At 41.7% G+C, this 24,830-nt stretch overlaps 1 long non-coding RNA gene and 1 pseudogene across 2 annotated transcripts in view; both read left to right on the forward strand.

Moving 5' to 3' along the window:
• LOC118549805 (uncharacterized) overlaps nt 1-20,668 on the forward strand; it is a 77,734-nt gene extending 57,066 nt beyond the window's left edge. The window contains exons 3-4 of one of the 2 annotated variants that reach the window (XR_013445937.1): nt 20,405-20,493; nt 20,609-20,668. This is a non-coding gene — a long non-coding RNA (uncharacterized LOC118549805). Of the gene's footprint in view, nt 1-6,898; nt 6,978-20,404; nt 20,494-20,608 lie in introns of those variants that run through there. The other variant, XR_013445936.1, reaches the window with a different exon arrangement.
• Nucleotides 20,669-21,286: 618 nt separating this feature from the next.
• On the forward strand, nt 21,287-23,248 carry LOC144379470 (cytochrome b-like; annotated as a pseudogene).
• The last annotated feature ends 1,582 nt before the right edge of the window (nt 23,249-24,830 follow it).

A 24,830-nucleotide genomic window follows, 5' to 3' on the forward strand; every position in this document is an offset into this window, starting at 1 on the left:
TCAATTTCCTCTAGCTTTACTTTGTGCTTAGGGTAGAGGTTTTTCTCAATGTTCCTGCTCCATCCTCAGCTTTGGGCCTTCCCTGTGCAGCTCAGAGAGTGTCTGTCTTCATGTTCTTGCTCGCCCTCAGCAGTAGACTGCTATTAGTGGTGATTCAGTGCCTCTCAGTCTGAATAGCCTGCTAGTGGGAGGGGCAGGGTGTTTTTTGTTGTCCTGATCCAGCTTCAGTCTTAGGCAGGTTCTATGTGTCCCTTCCTTTTGGCATTTGAGCTTTCTCAGTAACCTTGCCCCTCCTCCCTGTGGCGGCGAAACTCTGCCATGTACTTCAGGCTGTTCCTGTGCTAAAGAGAGTTTCCTGTTCTCCTCCCATGGGGGCAGAAGACCTCTAATCATCTGGACCCTAGATGGTTTCCTGCCCCTCCTCAGAAGTATAGGTTTTCATCTTGTACTCTTTCCCCAGTTACAATGGGTTCCCTGGGGTGACAGGATTTGCCCTTCCCCTAGTGGCTTAAGGCTACAGGGAAAAAGGTTCTGGACAGGGCTTTATGTTTTTTCCTGTAGCATCAGCTGCTCCTACCTTCATGACAACACCAGTGAGGGAACTTTCTCTTGTTGTCCCACCTGCCCCCCCCCAATCTTTCTTGAGAGCACCTGGTGGAAGTTCTTGGAGAAGAGTCTATGAATAGGTGTGAACTCCTCGTGTGCCTGTGGTTTCAATTGTGTCTGCAATTCCCATGCTAGCCCACACTCAAGCTCCAGTGATTTATTTAAAATTGTAGCTTTATTCTTCTTACACCAGGTATGTCTTCCTCCCACACTCTGTCACAGAAGAACCAGTGCCCATATTGTCTCTTCTCTGAAGATCCTGCTTTTCTTAGATTTCAGGCCACTTTGTTGCCTTGAAACCTCAGCTTTTTGATGGGTTTAGGAAAAGTTATAATTTTGGAGTTCGGCTGGCTTCTTGTTGTTCTTAGGGTAGGAGAAATACTATTTCCAGTTCCTCAGCATGACTCAGCAGTACTCAGCCTCTCTAGAGCTTTATGCTTATGCACCCCTCTCATCTGCATGTTCCTTGGGGAGCCATGTCTTAGTTATTGATGTACCCTCAGTACTTGGCATGAAGAGGGTATCACTAAATGTGGAATGAAATGGGCTTTGCAGCTGGCAGCCATGAGGTCAGTGAGGCAACTAGAACTGTTGGCAAAGGGAGGGTGTTCCAGGAAGGACCAAAAACCATTGCAAAATTGTCGTTGGAAACTTTTGTGCCTCAGATTCTTGTATCTGTGCCCATTTACATTTGCCCTCCCTCACAGGCCCTTCTCTGAAGTTAGGATCTAATTTGAGGCCATATCTGTCAGAGGGGAATGGATGACTCTCACTTAGAGACTCTATCAAAGTTTGAGGACCCAGAGAACTTTGATTTATATATCCACCAAGTTTTTATTAAGCTCCATCTTTTTGCCAGGCACTTCTAGGTGCTCCTTGATCCTAAATCCATTTGGGGGGCTCTAAATTAGTCCAACTGGGTCTCTATGAGTTGGAATAATCTAACTCAATAAACAACCTCAAATTTTCAGTGGCTTAACCCAATCAACATTTATTTCCCATTCATGGCAGAGTCCAATGCAGGCATCTGTGACAGCCTCCCAGGCTCTTTCGATGTTGAGCTCTTCCCTCTAATAGGGCCTCTCCATGCAGCTGGTTGATGATTAAAGAGACCATGGAGAAGAAACACCTACTTCTTAACCATAACAACACAGAAATGAAACATATTGGTTTTATTATCTTATTGGTGAAAATTAATCACCTCGTCCCCTCCTAGATGGAAGAGAAACTGGGAAACACAGTCCCTCACAGAGATACTGTTTTTTGGCAGCAGCTTTATGCTCTAGAAGGGGAACATCAAACTTTGCAGATGGTTGCTGTCTCTGCCATAGTCTTGGAGAAATTGTATGGGCTGATCAGTGCTGTTGATTGGTTGGTTCTACCAAGGATTAGGTCTTGAAAACACTCCATAGAAATGCTTCACAACTATCCAGAGCTAGGAGATATTTGAAGTGTGACCTTGGGAAGTTTAGAGTGTGAGATGGGGGAGACTCGGGGTGTGAGCAGGAGGATAGGTAAAGTGTAAGTTGGGGAGATTTGGGAGTATGAGCTAACCATTTCCCATGCTTTGGTTAGGCCGTGTGCTAGTTTGTCATACCAAGTGCAAATTCTTCTGCTTGCCACTTAAGATCCTTCTTAATCTTGCCCCAACATAGGCTTTCCCCACTACCCTGCTTGTTCCCTCTGCTTGCGTTACATACCTCATCCTCTTCCTTACAGAGCAGATCAATATTCATTCATTCCATCCATTCATTGATTAAACATGGTGCCACTCTCCAGAGAAGAGCATAAGAACAAATAAGTGAAGTCCCTATCCTCCAGAAGTTACCTTGCTTATGTGCTCTGACCTTTTCAGAATGAGCCCTTGCTGGGAACTCAAAATGCTGATACCAGAAAACTTCCTTCCATGGGGAAATATCCTTTCACTACCCTGCCTTTCCCTGAGTCAATCCTTACTGTAGGTTCTCTGATCTGGTTCTGGAATAAACACAACATAAGAGCTCCTTCTATAGCTTTCCAGCAGTAGCCATTTAGTGTCTGTTAGTGATACACCAAGGTCAGGGGTTTCACTACTTCCTGAGGCATCTGGTAGCAAGAACTAAATCTTGTTTCCCTTTTGGTCCTACCTTGGTCCTCTGGGGCTACACAGTACAAATCTGTCCCTTGACCCACAGGGGAGATCTTCAGAGATTGATGGGATCTTCTCTTCAGAAAGGTCTCTCACCAGATAACCCCTTCTTGATCTGAGACCCCGCTCATCTCCAGTTCTATTAAATACTCTGTGGGGGTTCTCCAGCTTCCCTGCCCCAAAATAACATGCCCGTCGCTATCCTCAGATGCATCTGTTCACAGACCCCTGTCCCTGTGCTGAGTGATAACAAAGCACCGTGTTAAAATACAGCCTGACTTGATCTGATAAAGCCAAAATTGAGTAGGAGATGACTGTGAAAGACTTCTTGTAGATACTTTGCCCTCTTGCTCTTGATAACTTTAAGAAAGATGGTGCTTACATTTGAGCATATTCAGAAATGGGCTTGTAAAATGTAAAACTGAGTTTTCTAGAAGTTTTAAATTTGTTTTTCTCCCTCTGTTTTGTCATTTTGAGCATTATCCAAATAACATTCTTTTAGGAAAAAAAACTTGGAAACTTCATAAAATATACTTTTATGCTGTAGTGGGCAGTAAAAATATGGCATCTGTTTAACTGATTATAATTCCATGGGAAATGTGTGTGAGCAGCATTTTAAAGCTCTTGCTTTGCCTTTGGTTTCTCTTTGTGTCCCACTTGAGTAATTTCCTCTCACATCCTTCTGTCCCTGGCCTAGAAGCCTGGTAAATAAGCAAGCCTCAGAGAGATCTAGAGAGCCAGCAACATCCTGGAAATCTGATGCCACGAGGTTAAGCACGAAAAATGCTCTCTTTCCAGGAAGGAATGACTGAATCAGAGCAATGACCTTGGCTTTCAATTAGTTCTCGTCCAACTTTTCCCACTCGTTTCCTCTATGCCCCCCACCTCCACGTGCCCCAGGCTGTGGAGGGGCTGGGACTGCCCCCCGCTGTCCTGCTCAAGTCCATCCTGCCTTTGGCATGTGCCTCGGGACTTCACGTGTCCACAAAGCTGAGTTGAGCCAAGCTTCCTGTCCAGCTCCGAGAAGAATGCCTGTCAGGAAGCTCAATTATTTCGAGAATGTGAAATACAGTATTTTAATGGAGCCATTTTTCACATCGCTCTAGAAAAAGGATGTAGAGTTTGTTGTTGGTCTATCTGCAAATGAGTCTTGTTCACACCAGAGCACCTTCCTGATTTCGACACAACAACCTCTTGGTGCTTTTCTCGCCACAAAGCAATTTTGGCTGTGGTGTTCATCTCCACAGGTGCAGTCCAGTGAGACAGGCTATTGAAATGGAGGCAGGGTTGTTAGCAAAGGGCCCTGCCTTTGGACTTCATCCCCCAGTTACAGTGCCAAGCCAAGCTACAGCAAAACATCAGGCAGGGTGTTGAAATTTATTTCTAGATCCTGTGCCTGGTCTTAAAATGAAACCATGATGTTAGCGGCAGGGCAGGAGAAACTCATGCCTCTTGTGCTATTTGGCTTCCACACAAATGGATAAAGTATTTGATAACATTTTACTTTTGGTTGATATTCTTCCCATGATAAACACCAAACTCTCTCCACTCAGTAGCAACAGAGAGTTCCTGGCAATATAGACTGTTGCCAGGAGTCATATTCGGTGATTTTCTCTGTGTAGGATGGACCACTGGGTCCAATTCTTTGTTGAAATAGGTTTATATTTATCACAATAATGATAAATAAAGTAAACAATTAAAAAGACAAAGTAGAGGGTATAATTCACATCTCCAGGCTACTGAGCTCCAAATACTTCACTACTTTGGAATTAAGAAAAAAAAAAAAGAACAAACACCTCATGTAGCAGTCATTGGCTTTTCCAGATGAAACTGGACTATACAAACATACTTTGAGTATGTGCGATTTCACTTAAAGCATGTCTCCTGGCTCAGAGACCTAGTGCAAAACCCCATCAATTCAGTGAAATGAATAATCCTTACTCTTTGATCACTTTGTGAAAGAGAGTTCAGTCTTATTTGAAGCCAGAAAAGAAATGCTTTTTAGAATCACAGTTTCCTGTGCAGTGAGTCTTAGTATTACTTCCCCGGGAAGTAAAGACAGGGGAAGGGAATGTGCTAGGGAAAAGCCAAGCGACGGGACTGAAGTTTAAGGTTCTTTGAGACTCACCTTCCTGTCTCTTGCACTGGCTCAACGCCAGCACTTCTGTCTGCCTGTCCACCTGCAGGGAGGGGAGTGTGGAGGACCGCGTAGACTGGGGACAAGGGAAAGGGAGAATGTGAACACATTATCTTGGAGTCGGGTGTGTTTAGGTGCATGTTTTGCAGATGTGGAATAGGTTGATAACATTTTTTTGACTTTGAAAATGCCTTTGACCCCCGGTGCATAAGAAACTGGCTTTACCAGCTTGGAAGATGAATGTGACTATATCTGTTAGCAGTGTTCAAACTAATCACTTCGGCACCCCCCCACCCCGCTCCCGCCCCAGGCAAATTTACAGGAAGTCCCATCCCACCCAGGACTTCCGTTCTGGTGTGGTCTAGGAATTCTCCGGCACTCAGCCTGAGGGCCCTGGTATGGCCTGAAGACGGGAGGGAAGAACTACCCTACAGGGTTCTGCCTGAGGAGCAGGGTTCTGCTCCTCCTCAGTCTTACGAGCCAATGGCCAAGTGAGGGGGGTAGATCTACTTGGAGTCCTTTCCTGATCTCAGACTGACCTTCTACTCACGTGGATCTTCAAAAGAAAGGGTAAAGGGTTGCTTTGGGGCTCTTCCCTCCCACCCCCCAGAGGCTCCTTGACCTCTACAAACCCCTTCCCAGAGGAGGGCAGTGGGGTGAAAGAGGGACATGCTCATGTTTGGTTTGGAAAATCTCCAAGTCTGTGACTAATTCCAGGCTTAATCCTTCCCCACTCCCAAGTAGAATTCCATGTCCATGGTAGGAAGGTCTCATATGACACAAGGAGAGATGCAATGTTTCCCTGTGTCACTTACTAGAGAACTCGAGGCTTGTGGCAAGTGCTATAATGCTCAAAATGTATTCCTAAGAAATTTACCTCCATCTCGGATATCTGCCCCAACGGGAGGAGACACCTGGTAGTGGTAATATTAATTTTAGGTCTGCTCGCCCAGGTATGTGCTACTAACTCAGGGTGTCTATAAGTGTATATAACCTACTTTTTCACAGTATATATAACTACTTTTGTTTTTAGTGTATATAACCTACTCTGATTGCTACTTTTTCCCCAAAACATTTTATTTTAAAATTTTCAATCCTATAGAAAAGTTTCAAGAACAGTACAATGCTGTACACTTATGATATTTTTCTGTAATACTCCAAAAATTAAGACTAGTACAATGAACACCTATATATCCTTCAACTAGATTCACCAATTTTAATGTTTTACCATATTTGGTTTGTCTCTCTCTCTGCACACACGTACCCATTTACATATATTAAAATGTGTGTATGTATATATATATATATATATATATATATATATATATATATACATATAAACACACACACTTAATTTTGTTTAACCATTTGAGAGTATGTTGCAGACATCATGATTCTTCTCTCTTTATACTATGTGTCTACAAAGAGGACATGCTCCTACATGACCATGATCCCTTTGAGGAAATTTAGCATTGATCCCAAACTTGTCAGATGTATAATCCATATTCAAGCTTTCCCAATGGCCATGATAGCTGGATTTTTAAAATATCTAGGATCCAACCAAGGATCATACACTATATTTAGTTGCCATGCTCTTTAGTCTCTTTTTATTTGGAATAGTCCCCTTGACATGGTTTTTCATCTTTCATGACATTGACATTTTTGAGGTGTCTAGGCAAGTTGTTTTGCAGAATTTTAATGTGTCTGATTATTTCCACATGATCTGTTTTATGTTGGACATTTTCAACAGGAACAGTGCATGGTTGATATTGTTTACTTCACTGGCATCTCATGATAGGAGCAGCACGAGATGTCTGTCTGTCCCATTATAGGGGATAGTGATGTGTGACCGTTCAGTTGTGGTGTTGTCAGCCAGATTTCTCCTCTGTGACTACTATATATTTCAATTGGAAAGAGTATATTGAGAGAACATTCTAAGTACTAATAATTAAAAAAAAAATACTGTTAATAACTGGCTCACATAATGGTCCCCTTTATCTCTTCTGTTCCCTTTTGTTTCCTGACAGGATTCCACAGCCGTCCAAAGCACTGCTCTGGCAGGAATGCACGAGGCCGTTTATACAGCTGCCCAGAGTTGATAACCGGCTGGTTGCTTGTCCACATTGACTCACATTGGATCGAAAGGCCCTCATTACCCTCACTGGTTTAATGATATTCTCTGATTAAACTTGGCCAGTCTGCCAGCCTAGAGGGAGCCTCTGTGGACTTTCCCTGTCTCTCTCTGGGTGGGAACTGACCTGCTGCTCCAGCCTCTTTTGAAAGAGTTCTGCACATATTTGCTGTCCCCTCTCTTTGGGATTACAGATGAGTAGATGAAAAGTACAACTCATCTTCCAAACTAAGCTCATAAACATGACATAACATTAAAAACACACAAAAAAGACAAAGGAGTTTACAACGAGGGAACTTACAGTGTAGATGATTGGACTGGGAGTCAGGAGACCCAGGTTCAAGATTCAACTCTTGAATTCATAAACTGTATGATCTTAGGCAACTCCAATTACCTCTCTGAATTTCAGAATTATTATCCCCAGAAATAAAATCCTATTTATGTCTGCTAGTGCATCAAACAAAAGAAACCAGATGAAGTTCCACCGAAATTGAAGGATCACTTCAGTGTATGTCAGAACACTTGCTTTGGGGGGCCCTGAGGAGCACCTCAAAGAGATAAATAATTGTATCTGTCAGGGTAGGCCTGGTGATGCTTTAGTAACAAATTATTCCCAAATTCAGAGACTTAATACAACGAAAACTTCTTTCTTATGTTGTATGTTCATAGAAGGATTGGTATGGCCCTGCTTCAGCTTGTCTTTACTCCATGACCTAGGCTGATAATAAAGCCCCTGTGTGGGACATTGCTCGTCTTATAGAAGGAACAGAGACACGGCAAACCATATCTTGGATGTTAGAGCTTTTCATTGGCCACAGTAAATCATGTGATCATGCCTGACATTACTGGGGAAAGGAAGTACCATCCTCTTGCAGGAGGAGCATTATAGGGAGGGACAGTGAAATGTTGGCTACCCCCAACACGAGCTATTGCAGAACTCATCCTTGAAAGCAGCTGAAAAAAAAGTTCAGTGATAGGCCTTTGGGACCATCTATGTAGAAATATTTTCTCAATATGTTAGGTCACGATAAAACCCTAAACAGATTAATCAATCAAATATGAGCTCTGACTATTAATCTGTAGTTCAGCTATTTCTCACATGGCTAAATTTATGTAGTGTGCTCCAGACCAGCAACAGGAGGGAAACACTGATTTCATGATGATTAAAGTTCTCCAAACAACACTGGGGAGGCCAGCAAGTCTGGTATGTGGGGAGTGAAATACTGGTTCTGCGGATTTCACAGGTTTTCTGTGGGGCTCGGACATGACGTCATGTGTGATAAGACTGTAGGATATGATGGTGTGACTGTCAGCAGGAACTCCTGAGGAGCAGGGAGCAGAGTTTACTCACCTTTGAGTCCCCAGCACCTAGCCCAGGTAGCATATAGTAGAATCTAAAGAAATACTGATGGAATGAATGATTAAATGAGGACAAATGTAAGGAAATTTGGTTAAGGTAAGAAAAAAAAGTCCAAATCCATATTTGAAAATGATGGTTAAACTCTTTCTATGAAGTCAGCATAACCTGAACTGACAAAAGTGATCAAGGCAGAAAAATTACAAAGCAATACTTCTTATGAAAATGAATCTAATAGCCTTAAACAAGGAGCTTTACTTATGGTAATGGAGTAGCTTGTATTGGACCAACCCTCCTGAGGCAAAAATTATACACTTTGAAGAAGATATTTAAAAAAAACACCAGTTGAAGTCACCTAAGAGCATACAGAAATTGGAGGGGGATTCACATTTAGAAGAAAGAGATGGCACAAGGTGAGCCATCATTTTTTAAGAAGTTTTTTATTAGGTAAAGAAAGGAAGAGTATTAGAGAAAAAAACAAATGAGAGTAAAGGAAATTTTTAATTTTTCTTGTTCTTAAATGATATAAGATGTAACCATTTGTGTAAGTAGTAATAATAGCGATGCATTGGGTGGATATAATTCTGGAAAAGTGAAACAAATGACAGCTCTATCATAAGGAATGGGAGACAAAAATTAGGAGTCCTCTGTTATAAGAGACCCATACACATACATGAGAAGTAGTATAATGTTATTTAAAGATATACTCAGATTAATTTAAAAACGTATGTTGCAAACTCTAGGGCAATCATTACAAAAATGTAATAAAGAAGCATATTTGATATGTTAAGAGGAGAGATAAAATGAAATCATATGAAATGTCTATTTACAACCAGAAAAGCCAGAAAGAGGGAGGGAAAAAACGGAACAAAGAACAAATGTAATAATAGAAAAGAATTACAAATATGGTAGATATATTCATCCAACTATATCAATAATTGCTTTAAATGTGAATGGTCTAAATATATCAATTAAAAGGTTGTTTGACTGAATAAAAAAAAAGACTGAACTGTTACCTACAAGAAACCCACTTTAGATATAAAGACTCAGATATATTAAGCACAAACAGATGAAAAAACTATACCATGCTAATGCTAAATGAAAGCAAGCTGGAATGACTATATTAATTTCAGACAAAGCACACTTCAGAATATAGAAAACTATCAAGGATAAAAAGCGTCATTACATAACGATAAAGGGATCAATTCTCCAAGATATAACAATCCGAAACGTATAGGCGTCTAACAACAGAACATCAAAATATCTGAGTCAAAAGGTGATATAATTCAAAGAGAAATAGACAAAATCTACTATTACAGTTGGAGACTTCAACACACCTTTTTCAGGAATTGATAAATCAAGCAGACAGAAAATCAGTAAGGATGTAGTTGACCTGAATGGCATTATCAATCAGCTTGATCTTATTGACATTTCTAAAATACTCCATCCAAAACCAGCAGAATTTACATTCTTCTCAAGCTTACATGGACCATTTGTGAAGATAGAGCACATCGTGGGCCATGAAACACACCTTATAAGACAAATGTAAGGGAACAGAAATCATATAGAGTGTATTCTCAAATCATCATGGAATTAAATTAAAAATCAATAACAGAAAGATAGTTGGGAAAATCTCCAAATATCTGGAGTTTAAATAATACACTTCTGAATAACACATGGGTCAAAGAAGAAGTCTCAAGAGAAATATTTTTAACCAAGTGAAAATAAGAATACAACTTACCAAAATGTGTGGGATGCAGAGGAAGCAGTGCTTATAGAGACATTTATATCATTGAATGTATATGTTAGAAAAAAAGATTTAAAATCAATAATCGAAGCTTCTACAGTAGGACACTAGAGAAAGAAGAGCAATTTAATCCTAAATCAAGCAGAAGAAAAGAAATAAAAATTAAAGCATATAATAAACAAAGTTGAAAACAGGAAATCAATATAGAAAATCAACAACATCAAAAGCTGGTATTTTGAAAAAAATGAATAAACTTGATAAATCTCTAGGCAGACTAACCAGAAAAAAAAAAAAACTCCAATATTAGAAATAAATGAAGCCTCATCTACTGATCCCACGGACACTAAAGTTTAATAAAGGAGTACAGTGAGTAGCTCTATGTTCACAGATTTAATAACTTAGAATAAATGAAATAATTCCTTGAAAGTCACCAACACCAAAACTCACACAGGAGAAATAGATAATCTGAATAGGTTTGCTATTTAGGAAACTCAATAAAAAACTAATAACCTTCAAAAAGAAAAGGCACCAGGGCCATATAATTTTACTCGTGAATTCTACCAAATATTTAAGGATGAAATTATACCAATTTTTCCACTATCTCTTGCAGAAAATACTGATTCATTAATTTAAACAAACATACACTACCAGTGAAAGATGTTAATAATAGGGCAAATTGTGTGTGAGAGATTTTGATAGTGCCACCCCCAACAAAAATCACTTAGATATTTATCTAACAAAATATGTCCAAGATCTTATATGCTGAAAATTAAAAATTGATGAGGGAAATTAAAGACCTAAATAAATGGAAAGATGTACCACAGCTAAGAGTTGGAAGACTTGATATCGTTAAGATGGCCATTCTCTCCAAAATAAACTCTAGATTTCTCACAATCTCAATCAAAATTCAAGTGGACTTTTAAAAAACACAAATTGGCAAGCTAATTGTAGAATTTATTTCAAAATACAAAGGCTTGGAAAATCCAATTTTTTTATTATGTTCAGTTAGCCAACATATCGTACATCATTAGTTTCCAATGTAGTGTTCAATGATTCATTAGTTGCATATAACACCCAGTGCTCATCACCACAGGTGCCCTCCTTAATACCCATGAAAATCCAATTTTTTTAAAGAACAAAATTGGAGGACTTTCTACACTCTCCAAATTTATTTTGTTTTATTTTTTTAAAGATTCATTTATTTATTTGAGAGAAAGGGAGAGCACGCCGCATGTGTGTGGGGCAGGGGCAGAGGGAGAGGGAGTCAAGCTCTATGAGCAACATGATGCTGGGCTGGATCTCACAACCCTGAGATCAGGACCTGAGCTGAAACCAAGATTCAGACGCTTAACCAACTGCGTCACCCAGGTGCCCCTATATTCTCCAATTTTAAAACTAACTATAAGAATGATATAGTGTCCTTCTGTGTCTCTAATTACAGACTTTAGTTTAAAATCTAATTTGTCTGATATAAGAATTGCTACCCCAGCTTTCTTTTGAGGTCCGTTGGCATGGAAAATGGATCTCCATCCCTTCACTTTCAGTCTGGATGTATCTTTAGGTTCAAAATGAGTCTCTTGTAGGCAGCATATGGATGGGTCCTGTCTTTTTATCCAATCTGCAACGCTGTGCCATTTTATGGGAGCATTTAGGCCATTCACGTTGAGAGTGATTATTGAAAGATATGAATTTATTGTCATCATGTTGCCTGTGAAGATGTTGTTTTAATAGATTGTCCCTGTAAATTTCTGTTGTATATGACTCTTGGGGTCTTTCTCCTTTTATAGAACCCCCCTTAATATTTCTTGCAGGGCCGGCTTAGTGGTCACATATTCTTTCAATTTCTGCCGGTCTTGGAAGCTCTGCCTCTCTCCATCCATTCTAAATGACAGCCTTGCCAGATAAAGTATTCTTGGCTGCATGTTCTTCTCATTTAGTACTCTGAATATGTCTTGCCAGGCCTTTCTGGCTTGCCAGGTCTCTGTGGATAGGTCTGACGTTATGCTGATGTTCCTCCCTCTGTACGCAAGGAATCTCTTCCCCCTCACTGCCCTTAAGATGGTTTCCTTGGTTCTAAGATTTACAAGTTTTACTATTACATGCCGTGGTGTTGGTCTGTTTTCCTTGATCTTGGGAGGGGTCCTCTCTGCCTCTAGGATGCGAATGTTTGTTTCATTCCCCAGATGAGGAAAGTTCTCAGCTACAATTTGCTCAAGTACATCTTCTACTCCTCTCTCTCTCTGCACTCCCTCTGGGATTCCAATTATTCTGACATTGGAACGCTTCATGGTGTCACTTATTTCTCTGATTCTATTTTCATGGATTCTGAGTTGTTTTTCCCTGGCCTCCTCTTTTCCCTGTTTATCTATTATATTGTCTTCCAGGTCACTTATTCATTCTTCTGCCTCACTTACCCTAGCTGTTAGATTATCTAGATTGGATTGGATCTCATTGATAGCATTTTTAAGTTCTGCCAATTCAGCTTTCATTTCTGCCCTTAGAGACTCTATGTTGCCATTAATTGATTTCTCCATTCTAGCTATTGTCTTCACAATTGCTAGCCTGAATTCCATCTCCGACATCTTGGTTATATCTGCATCCATTTGTAAATCTGCAGCATAAGTCACAATCTCTGAGTCTTTTCTATTTTGGGGGTTCCTCCTCCTAGTCATTCTGTTGATGGGTGGTTGAGGGAATGTATAGAGTCCAAATTATTGACCAGAACCCAAGCAAGATGCACCTGTTTTCTAGGGACCTTGACATTTTTCAAAGTGCTGGAACAAACAGTCCTAAAATTTGTATGGAATCAGAAAAGACCCCGAATCGCCAAGGAAATGTTGAAAAAGAAAAACAAAGCTGAGGGCATCACATTGCCCAATTTCAAGCTCAAAGCTGTGATCACCAAGACAGCATGGTACTGGCACAAAAACAGACATATAGACCAATGGAACAGAATAGAGAACCCAGATATGGACCCTCAACTCTATGGTCAAATAATCTTTGACAAAGCAGGAAAAAACATGCAATGAAAAAAAGACAGTCTCTTCAATAAATGGTGCTGGGAAAATTGGACAGCCACATGCAGAAGAATGAAACTCGACCATTCTCTAACACCATACAAAAAGATAAACTCAAAGTGGATGAAAGACCTCAATGTGAGACAGGAATCCATCAAAATCCTAGAGGAGAACATAGGCAGTAACCTCTTTGACATCGGCCACAGCAACTTCTTTCAAGATACATCTCCAAAAGCTAGTGAAACAAAAGCAAAAATGAACTTTTGGGACTTCATCAAGATAAAAATCTTCTGCACAGCAAAAGAAACAGTCAACAAAACAAAGAGGCAACCCACAGAATGGGAGAAGATATTTGCAAATGACACTACAGATAAAGGGCTGGTATCCAAGATCTATAAAGAACTTCTCAAACTCAACACCCAAAAAACAATCAAGTCAAAAAATGGGCAGAAGATATGAAAAGACATTTATCTGAAGAAGACATACAAATGGCTAACAGACACATGAAAAAATGTTCATCATCATTAGCCATCAGGGAAATTCAAATCAAAACCACATTGAGATACCACCTTACACCAGTTAGAATGGCAAAAATGGACAGGGAAAGAAACAACAAATGTTGGAGAGGTTGTGGAGAAAGGGGAACCCTCTTACACTGTTGGTGGGAATGCAAGTTGGTACTGCCACTTTGGAAAACAGTGTGGAGGTTCCTCAAAAATTTTAAAATAGAGCTACCCTATGACCCAGCAATTGCATTCCTGGGTATTTACTCCAAAGACACAGATGTAGTGAAAAGAAGGGCCATATGCACCCCAATGTTCATAGCAGCAATGTCCGCAATAGCCAAACTGTGGAAAGAGCCGAGATGCCCTTCAACAGATGAATGGATAAAGAAGATGTGGTCCATATATACAATGGAATATTACTCAGCCATCAGAAAGGATGAATACCCAACTTTTACAACAACATGGATGGGACTGGAGGAGATTATGCTAAGTGAAATAAGTCAATCAGAGAAAGTCAGTTATCATATGGTTTCACTTATTTGTGGAACATAAGGAATAGCATGGAGGACATTAGGAGAAGGAAGGGAAAAATGAAAGGAGGGAAATCGGAGGGAGAGCTGAACCATGAGAGACTATGGACTCTGAGAAACAAACAGGGTTTTAGAGGGGAGGGGCGCAGGGAGATGGGTTAGCCCGGTGGTGGGTATTAAGGAGGGCACGTACTGCATGGAGCACTGGGTGTTATACGAAAACAATGAATCATGGAACACTACATCAAAAACTAATGATGTATTGTATGGTGACTAACATAACATAATAAAATTTAAAAAGAGAGAGAGAAAAAAACTAACTATAAAATCATAATGATAAAGATGGTACCATTTCAATGAAAAGATACACATGGAAATCAATGGAAAAAATACAGAATTCAGAAATAGCACCACACGTATTTGGTTGCTGGATATTCTGCAAAGGAGCCAAGGCAGTTCCTCAGGGGAAAGAAAAGTCCTTTCAGCAAGTGTTCAGTCAAATGGCTATCTCTATGGGAAAAAGTGGCATTCATCCTTGTGTCACACCATACAGAATAACTAACAAGACAGGGATCATAGACCTAAATATATCACTTAACAATATGAGAGTTCTTGGGGCACCTGGGTGGCTCAGTCGGTTAAGCGTCTGCCTTCAGCTCAGGTCATGGTCCCAGTGTCCTGGGATCGAGTCCCACATCGGGCTCTCTGCTCAGTGGGGAGCCTGCTTCTCCCTCTCCCTCTGCCATTCTGTACTCTCTGTCTGTATCTCTCTGTCAAATAAATAAAATCTTTAAAAAAAAAAAAAAAAAAACAATATGAGAGTTCTAGAAGAATATAGAGGAGAAAATATTTGCAACCTTGGGAGTAGGCAAAGATTTCTCAGAACCAAGAAAGCACATTTCATAAAAGTAAAAAAAATGCATTTGAAGAACTGGATTTTCTCAAAATTATAAACTTTTGCTCTTTGAAGGACACATTAAGAAAATAATAAGGTAAGCCACAGACTGGGAGAACTTCCTTTGTGCAAGATTATTCCCTATGTCCATAGAAAGTTGTGGTGAGCTGGAGAAGATCTAAGAAGGCAGGGTAGACTAAAAACCTAGGAATGTGATGAAAAGAACTCTCAAAAGTATATAGAGACCAAATATGAAAGGCACAAATGCAGATGTGTTGGCCAAATCCCAGAACAGGCAATGAGGACAGTCTGTTAAAGCAGACACCTAGAGCAAATCATAAGAGCTGCCACTTCCCCTAGGGAGGAGGAAATTTTTTGTTTGTTACTCTGAGCAGTGGCACTTAGGTCAAGAAGGAGTTATATCTACAACATGTTAAGGAAATCTGTGAATGCTTGAGTGAACCCTTGCCATTCTAAGGTTGAGAGCAATCATGCCTGGTCATCTTTGTGCTGACCCCTTCCTCACCCCTCAGGCTTTTACCCTCCCCTTCCCTTCTCCTATTCCTGACCTGTGGTCTAAGGAGAGGTAGTGGAGAGGTTGGAGATGGAATATTGCTAGCAGGGTCTGAGTTTGATCTATGTGTCCATCCTTCTCCCATGTGACTAGCTCCAGACCACATTCTCTTTGCCAGTGACTAGCCAATGGTCACAGGGCCCTTTCCTGACCAGTTCTGGGGGAAAGCGCCTGAATATCATCTCACACCTCTTCCTATGCAGAATAGCTTTGCTATCACTTCATTACAGTTAAGACTTCAAACTATAGTTAACTCTTGAACAACATGGGGGTTAGGGACACGAACCCCGCCCCCCCACAGTGGAAAATCTGTGTATAACTTTGACTCCCCAAAATGCTTAACTACCAATGGTCTAGTGTTGGTCAGAAGCCTTACCAATAACATAAACAATTGGTTAATATATATTTTTTGTATGTTATATGGATTATATACTGCATTCTTACAATAAAGTAAGCTAGAGAAAAGAAAAGTGTTATTAAGAAAATCATAGGAGGAAATACATTTAGAGGACCATACTGTAATTTATCAAAAAATACCCACATATAAGTGGACACAGTTCAAACCTGTGTCCTTCAAGGGTCAACTGTAACGCTAATTCTTAGTTGGCTTGAAAAAGTCCAGCTAAGAGCCATGCTCCGTCCTCAAGCTGCTGACATCAGGTAGGAGAAGAAGCAGGGTGGTTTCCATAGTTTTGATGGGATAGCCCAGACTGTGTGCTCTGTCTTCTGAACACATTGAAAGACAACAAATCAAACTCTGAACACTTCAGTGAATCCTGTGTCGAGGGACATTTATCTCCCCTGATCATCTTGCATGCCTCTTCTTAAATAAACTCAACTCCATTACTGTCTTGTTCCACACACTCTCGAGGTGGGTTCTGCTAACCTAGGTTTTCAGTCAGGATTATCTAACCCCCTACCACCTGCAATTGTTGTGCCCTTATTTCAGCATTTTTCCTTTTATCATCATGTCCGAGCCTGTAACCATGCTTTAATTGAGACAATGAAGCAGAGGGCTGTTCGGGGATGTAGCTATGTGAGGAGGAGGTCGGGTCACTGTAACTGACCAAGTGGGGCGCAGAACCGGAAACAGGATGGCATGAGGGTGACCGTAGCCTGTCTCGAATCTGGGTGTCACGACAGACTCTCCCCGGATCCTGTCTCAATAGTGAATGCTCTGTTCACGTGACCCAGGAGATGGGGGAGGTGGTAGTGAGGGTCCTTAGGGATAAGGGATTGATTCAGAATAAGATCAAAAGATCAGGGGCACTTCCTCCAAAATAATGAACATTCAGGTCCGAGTAGAAATGGCCCCAAGACCCCGTGGCAGAGATGGCAGCACTTATTTTTGTTTAGGGATCAGTATAATGTGCTGGGTTTGGGACTCATCAACCTTTTTAACCGCTGCTAAATAATCAGTTAATATGGAAATGTACCTGCCCTCCCAGGCAAGCCACCTGTGATTCCCTGGCGGCTCTGGGAGGGTCTGATGGGGGGCTATGGAGAGCCCTCCAGCCCTGTCTGACCCCAGCAGAGCCATTGGGCTCCCCAGGGCCCATGGGGAAGGCCCCTCTCTGGCTTCCAGACAGGAGGGAGGATGGCTCCTTTGAATTGGCAATTCAGGCACAGATGGAAAGGGCAAGCACAAAAGTGTAAAGTCCATGCTCTGAAATTATATCTGAGCAGAAAATGAGGCAGCCAGACAGCTATTCTGAGAGCCAAAGACCCAATAGTTGCCACTTGGAAGGGGCGGGGGGGAGGAAAGCTACAGAAATTATTACCCTTTTTCATGTGGTCAGCAGCTCTTCTCAATCTCCTGTTGCCTCTGGAACCTCATCTGACCCTGACATCTGGACATCGCACTGATCTGGAAGCCAGCAGATGAGGCTCCACCAAGAGCAGGCTGTAAGGTCTGGGTCACGAGAACTGCTTCACAAGGTTATGCAATGATGGATGGCCATCCAGCCAGCAAATCCATATCCAAGGCCCACCAGTTTCCAGCCAGGGCATGTGAAGAAGATCAAGACAGAATTCTTGCCCTCAAGAAATGGAGGTTCTGGGGAAAACAACTCCCCATTCTGAGCCATTAGCACCTTTCCTCTCTCCACCTTCTCATTTATGTTCCTTCTTTGGCTTAAGTGTCACTACCTCCAGGAAGCCTTCCCTAACCCGCCCCTCCTCCCCAGCAAGCTGATTAGATCTCCTGTTAAATATTCCTGTTGCCCTCCTCTAGTCCTCTGTCATCGATATTAGCATACCTGTTATTCCTTATTCAGTGTATTATTCACTGGACCTTAAGCATCCGAAAAGCAAGGACCATCTTGAGCATCACTATGTCCCTTGCACTGAACACAAGCCTGGCACAGAAGAGGCACTTGAGGAAGAGTTGATAAATGCAAAAGCCAAATCCTTATCTTTACAGACCAGGAACCAGATGTCCAAAGAGACAAGGCTTACCAAGGCCACCCTGCATGCTGATGAGCAAAACGGGGACGTCGTAGTGTCCTGCCCCTAGCCTAATGCTCTCCTGGAAGAGGGAACTTCTTCTGTGTGGCTCCTGCAGTCCCTGAGTGGGAAAACCTGGCCTGCAGGGCCAGGGGAAGTGAGAGGATGCTGTTTGATTGCCAGGAAGTTTGGGGGGGTCCACCTCCCCCATCTGTCTCCTTTGTACTCTGCTGCCACTTCATGAGGGTGTCCTCCCTGACACTACCAGTTTCTTAGCAAATATCAGAAGTGTTGAAAAGCTGACACCATCCCATGGCATGAGGGTGACCGTAGCCTGTCTCGAATCTGGGTGTCACGACAGACTCTCCCCGGATCCTGTCTCAATAGTGAATGCTCTGTTCCACCAACCCCAGGCCCCCCCTGGTTGTCTGTGAGGCCTGGCTGTTTGTCCGTGGGCTGCATGAACCCTGGACAGGTCAAGGTCTTTGGAGAAGGCACAGAACTCAGTGCATAGGAAACCGGCAACCACAGGATGAATGGGACTCATCCCAGCTGCACACTAATAAGCACAGCTGCAACTTTTTATCTGGACCCGTTTTTGTTTGCCTTTAAATTTCCCCGACTCTCCCTCTTTGGAGAGGCGATGTGAGGTTTGCCCTCCCATCCTCTTGTTTGGCTGCCTCTTAAATAAACCCTTTCCTTGCCGCGCACTGCATGTCTCAGCGTGGTCTTTACTGCAGGCAAACTTAGGTTCCGTGACAAATTTGGTGAGCCTGCCAGGAGCTCTCTGCCTGTGGTTCATCAACCCCCAGATGGTAACAGGAGTCCAGGGAGGAGGCCAAGCAGTTGCCTAGGCTCTTTGTCCTAGGGACAGTCCCCGGGGCCCCATGCTGACTGGGTGCCACCAAACTTCGGGGTTGAATTTAACTTCTGTACAAGGAAGCCGGTTTTGGTTTCAGTTTGGACAGACGTCTCTTGGGGGGTACTTTGTGTGCCAAGGCACGTGAGCTGATTTCTTCCTCCCACTCGGTTTGGCTCTCTTATATTTCTTCCATGTGGTAGCCTCCGAATAGGGGGGTTGGTTCTCCTAGCCTTCTTTTCTTGCATGACTGAAAAAAGTCTGACTAGGAAGCCATTTAGTTCGATCATTGAAGCTCCAGCTTTTAGGGAAGAACTAGAAACTAGGAAGCTGTTTGGTTCAGTCTGTGAAGCCCCAACCTTTGGGAAGGAACCAGTGCTCACAGAGGTCCTCTGGGATTCATCTGGGTTGTTTGTTGTGGCAGCTTTTGGTGTCTTTGAATAAAACCAGCCGTGTTCTAATTGGAAAGTAGGAAATGACCATTGGGTCCCTGTATGCAGCTCTCCGGGCTGTCTTCTCCAAAATTAGGCAATTTTTTTTTTTTTTTTTTTTTTTTTTTTGCAACACTGCTTGGCCACAATATTCATTAGACTTCAGAGAAAAATGACCATTTAACAGATCCATAAATTGTAATATCATCTTGCACTTAGATTTGTTCTGTAAACAGGAGATATTTGGAAATTGAGCCTTTAAATGTTGTTTGTATCTTGTTTGTGTATTTGTATGTGTGTCCATTTATGTTGTAAATGTGAAATATTTTCTCTACCTCTGGATGGCATTGCTAAGATTGATTTGTAAAAGAGCTCTATTTAGTTGGTTCAAAGGCAAGTGCTTGTAAGAATGGAGTGTTCTAGAACTCCAAAGTACAAACTAACCCAAATGTTTTTCAAATCACAGGATCTTGAAAAATATTCAGTATTAAGGCTAACTTAAGGTTGTTGGTCATCTCCTTAGAATTATCAGCATTAAATGTAAAACCTACTCTGCCTGTGTTTACTGGAAGTCAAGTAAGTTCATGTTATCTCCATGGCAAACTTTTTGGAAAAGACAAAAACCCCTTAGAACTTTGTCTAATGAAGTTTTATGGGTAATCTAAGAACAAAGAAATGTGAATAATTTTAGTAAATGTAATTAAGACAACTGGAAACAATAAGGGAAAGAACTCTGTATGCAAAGAGAGAGAGACTGGTTATTTAAAGAAGGAAAACCTAGGACAAAATCTGAATATAAAAGTGGTTTCTGAAACCATCATCAGAAAGATTAAAGGTGGTTCCTGGAGAAACAATAGATCCAATTCCCCATCAGCTATTGAGAAAGTACGTTGGTTATTCTCGACAGTTTGTCTCTCCAAGGCTATCCACAGAAACTGCTCAAATTCTTCGATTTTTACCTTGAGCTCCAGAAACAGAGCCAATGGTTAAAGAGCTCACCAATCACTACTACACACCTGGAATCTCTGATTTGTCTAACAGAGGCACACACAGGGTTGGAATGGAGAGAGAAAGCAACCAAAGAAGATGCTGAGGGTTTCAATTTCATCAACTTTGGCAGATTACTAGAGGTAAACATTCAGTTTGCTGATGTAAAAGTTGGGAAGAGGGGGATGGGAGGGGGGAGAAAGGTTTTAATCAGTGAAAAGAACCCTTTCCTGATTAACTCTATTAAATGCCTCCTAGGTGGACGCATCTTCGAAGGATTTTTAATCTTCTGCAATATTACTCCAACGACCATTCAACAGATAAACTGTCCTATTATCTGAAATTAACGGTCCTTACTGTGACAATTACAGGTTTCATCCTGGCAACACAAAACTTAAATTTATCCTTCAAGCCTATTTAAATTCTCAAATCTCTTAGGATATTTTCTCACTCTTATATACCACCTACCACCATTTCTGAACTTGTCAGCAAGCCAAAAATCAGCATCACTACTACTAGACCTAATTTCACTAGAAAATGTGGTACCAAAATCCATCTCTTATTTTCAAATAAGAGCCTCCACCCTAATTTCTAAACAAAAAGGCCTAATTAAACTACTTCTGCTCCTTTCTGATTATACAACCCTAAGCTTACTCCTATTTAATTTCTGTGAGTAATCTCCATAATAACCAAGACACCAGTAAATAACGATCAAACAGTGGCAGTCACCAACCAGGTCCAACAACTATATAATGCAGCGATCCCCACAGCTTCTTCACGAAAAAATCCTAAATCCCCCCGTCTTAAATCACTCAGTCCCCTGTACCATTGAATTTAAATACAATCTCTACGTCATCTTCCTTTAAAACATAAAAAGCTACCATTACATCTGTTACCAACCCTGAAAGAAATATTCCTGAAATGCTCTTGTTAGATATGCAAATCTCAGGGTACTGTTCATTAGCCATGGCCATTGTATAACTGAAAACCACAACCATTCCCCCTAAATAAATTTTAAAAACTGTTAAGTCTAAAAAAGAACCTCCCAAACTCAATACTGTAACCAATACCACCACTCAATCCTAACCCACCATAAATCGGAGAAAGATTTGGAGAAAAACCTACAAAACTGAATATAAAAATAGTACTTAAAATAAGTACAATATATATGATTATTCCCACATGGAATTTAACCATCACTGATGACCTGAAAAATCATCATTGTATTTCAACTACAAGAATACAGGGGTGCCTGGGTGGTTCAGTTGGTTAAGCGTCTGCTTTCAGCTGAGGTCATGATCCCAGGGTCCTGGGATTGAGCCCCACATTTGGCTCCCCACTTGGTGAGGAGCTGCTTCTCCCTCTCCCTCTGCCTGCTGCTCCCCCTGCTGTGCTCTCTCTCTGTCAAATAAATAAATAAAAATATTTTTTAAATATTTCAACTGTAAGAATATTAACAACCAACATCAGAAAATCCCACCCATTGATCAAAATCATCAACTTATTCATTGACCTTCCAGCCCCATCAGGCATCTTAGCGTGATGAAACTTTGGGTTCTCTTTTAGGAGTTTGTTCAGTTCTACAGATTTTAACAGCCTCTTCCTAGCTATACATCATATATCAGATAAAATAACTGCCTTTTCATCAGTAACTCCTATCTGTCAAGATGTAAACTATGGATGAATCATTCGACATACATGCTAATGGAGCCTCCATATTTATCTGCTTTTTTTTAAAGATCTTATTTACTTATTTGACAGAGAGAGAGCACAAGCAGGGGGAGCGGCAGGTAGAGGGAGAGGGAGAAACAGGCTCCCCACCGAACAGGGAGCCCAACACGGGGCTAGATCCCAGGACCTGAGCCAAAGGCTGATGCTTTACCGACTGAGCCACCCAGGTGCCCCTTATCTGCTTATTTATATATGTAAGGTGAGGCATGTACTCTGGGTCATATACATTCTCAGAAACATGAGACATTGGAGTTATCCTTATTATTCACAATAAAAGCCACAGCAGTTATAGGCTACAACCTACACGGGGACAAATATCTTTCTGAAGAGCAACTATCATTACAAACCTTTTATCAGCTATTCCCTACATGGGCAGTAGCCTAGTAGGATGGACAGGAACAAGATTCTCAGTAGAGAAAGTGATCTAGTCCAATTCTTTGCCTTCCACTTCATCCTCCCATTCATTATTTCAGCAGTTGTATTCCATGTACAATTTCTCCATGAAACAGGATCTAACGGCTTATCAGGAATATCATCTGAGTCAGACAAAAATCCCATTCCACCCATACTATATAAGTAAAGATCTTCTAGGACTCTTATTCCTTATTCTAATACCATCTGCTCTAGTACTATTCCCACCTGAATGCTTAGGAGACCCAGACAGTAACACCCCAGCCAACCCCCAAAATACCCCACCACATATTAAACCTGAATGATACTTCTTATTTCCCTATGCAATCCTCCACACGATCCCTAATAAACTAGAATATTAGCCCCAATCTTCTCTATCTTATTTCTAGCAATTATTCCTATACTTCATATGTCAAAACAGCAAAGTATGTCAATGCTTATTCTGATTATTAGTCAATGCTTATTCTGATTATCAGTAACAGACCCAGTAACACTAACATGACTCAGAAGACAACTAGTTGAATACCCATTTATCATTATCAGTCAACTAGCATCGATCCGATATTTTTTCATTCTCCAAATTCTCATGCCCATTACAAGTATCATTGAAAACAACCTCAGGAAACAAGAGTCTTGTAAACCAGGAAGGGAGGACAATAATCCTCCCTGAGATTCAAGGAAGAAGCAACAGCTCCACCATCACCCAAAGCTGAAATTCTGTTTAAACTCTTGCCTGGGGACGCCTGGGTAGCTCAGTCGGTTAAGCATCTGCTTTCAGCTCAGGTCATGATCCCAGGGTCCTGGGATCGAGCCCCACATTGGGCTCCCTGCTCGGCAGAGAGCCTGCTTCTCCCTCTCCCTCTGCTGCTCCCCCTGCTTGTGCTCTCTCTCTCTTTCTCTCTGATAAATAAATAAAATATTTATAAAAAATATTTTAAAAAAATTAACTCTTGCCTGGTACCTGCCCTTAAATAGATAAGCATGACTCTACTGTGCCATGCCAGTATTAAAGCCAATAATAAAAGACCACACTTAGGCAATTCATGCATTAGTGCCCTACCACATTACAAATACATATATCTACACTCATGCATACTATATGCCATGTATAATCCTACATTAATGATCTGCCCCATGTATATAACATCTACATCAAACCCTCACCCATGATGGGAGGGACCACAAGAGCCTCCAGTTCACAGCCCAAGTTCACTGGGCCCCAAGTTCACTCCCATATTGGGAGTCCAGCCAACCTCTTCCTGAGGATGTGCTGTAGTGACTCATGACCAGTGCTCACAGGAGAATAACTCAGAATCCACTCGCCAAAATGTAACAATAGCAGCATGTTAATAATCTCCTAGGAGTGAAAGACGTCACTGCCTCCTGGGGAAGAGGAGGTGTTCCACCCAGCTGCATCCTCCACAAGGCCTCCCTTCCTCTCAGGTGGGTGGCAGGGTTGGCAGGAGGGGGCAGAGGTGTGGGTGAAAGGTTGTGTCACTTTTTCACAATCAGGGTGCTCGAAAGGATGCTGCAGTTTGTGGGATCCTCTGAGCCTTGGGCCCTTGTGTATAAAATAAAAGCTTGGACGAAATGATCCCTCAATGTCCTTGCAGTTCACAGGCTCCTCAGCTCTGAACATTCCAGAGTCCCTGTGCTAAACCTGAGGTTTTTCTGCTTCCGAAGCATGAGCTGAACCTGGAAATGAAGGCAACAGAGCCTTACGGAGGGGTAATTCTTCTAGCTTGTTTCCCATCAGCTGTAGGGAAAACTGACTTTATGTCTTGGCCCCAACCAGCCTAACTTCCTTGATTTGCTAGTCATTTTTCATGACTGGAAACTCAAACCAGGAATTGGGACTTCTGGAAAAAGGGGACACAGCCAAACCTTCATCTCCAGCAGGGCCCTTGCCTTCAGTCTTGAGCTTCTCAGAAGAAGTCCGTTATTGAAGATGTGGAATGCAAGGATGGCTGGAGAAGCCACAGGGACCCAGGCAAGATGCTATACCAATGACTTGTCACCTCTTTGAAGACAGCTCCTGGAGCAGCATCTCTGATGTCAACCTCTCTCCACAGCTCCACCTGGATACTGATGGGCGTCTAATACTCAGGATGCTCAAAACCGAACATACAAACCTGCCCTTCCTCCTGTAGTCCCCTACCTTAATGCAGTCATTGCTGTCTCTCTTTTTGGTGGGAGTGGGGAGTTTCCTATCATCTGATCCTTTATCCTATTTGGAGGAAATTCCAATAAATGTGAGTTCAAAGGGAGCCGGACATACCCACACTTGTTCCCTAGTGACTGGGGCATGGGCATACAACTTAAGCATGGCCATTCAGAC

This window comes from Halichoerus grypus, chromosome 1 (genome assembly GCF_964656455.1).
Source record: "Halichoerus grypus chromosome 1, mHalGry1.hap1.1, whole genome shotgun sequence".
NCBI lineage: Eukaryota > Metazoa > Chordata > Mammalia > Carnivora > Phocidae > Halichoerus > Halichoerus grypus.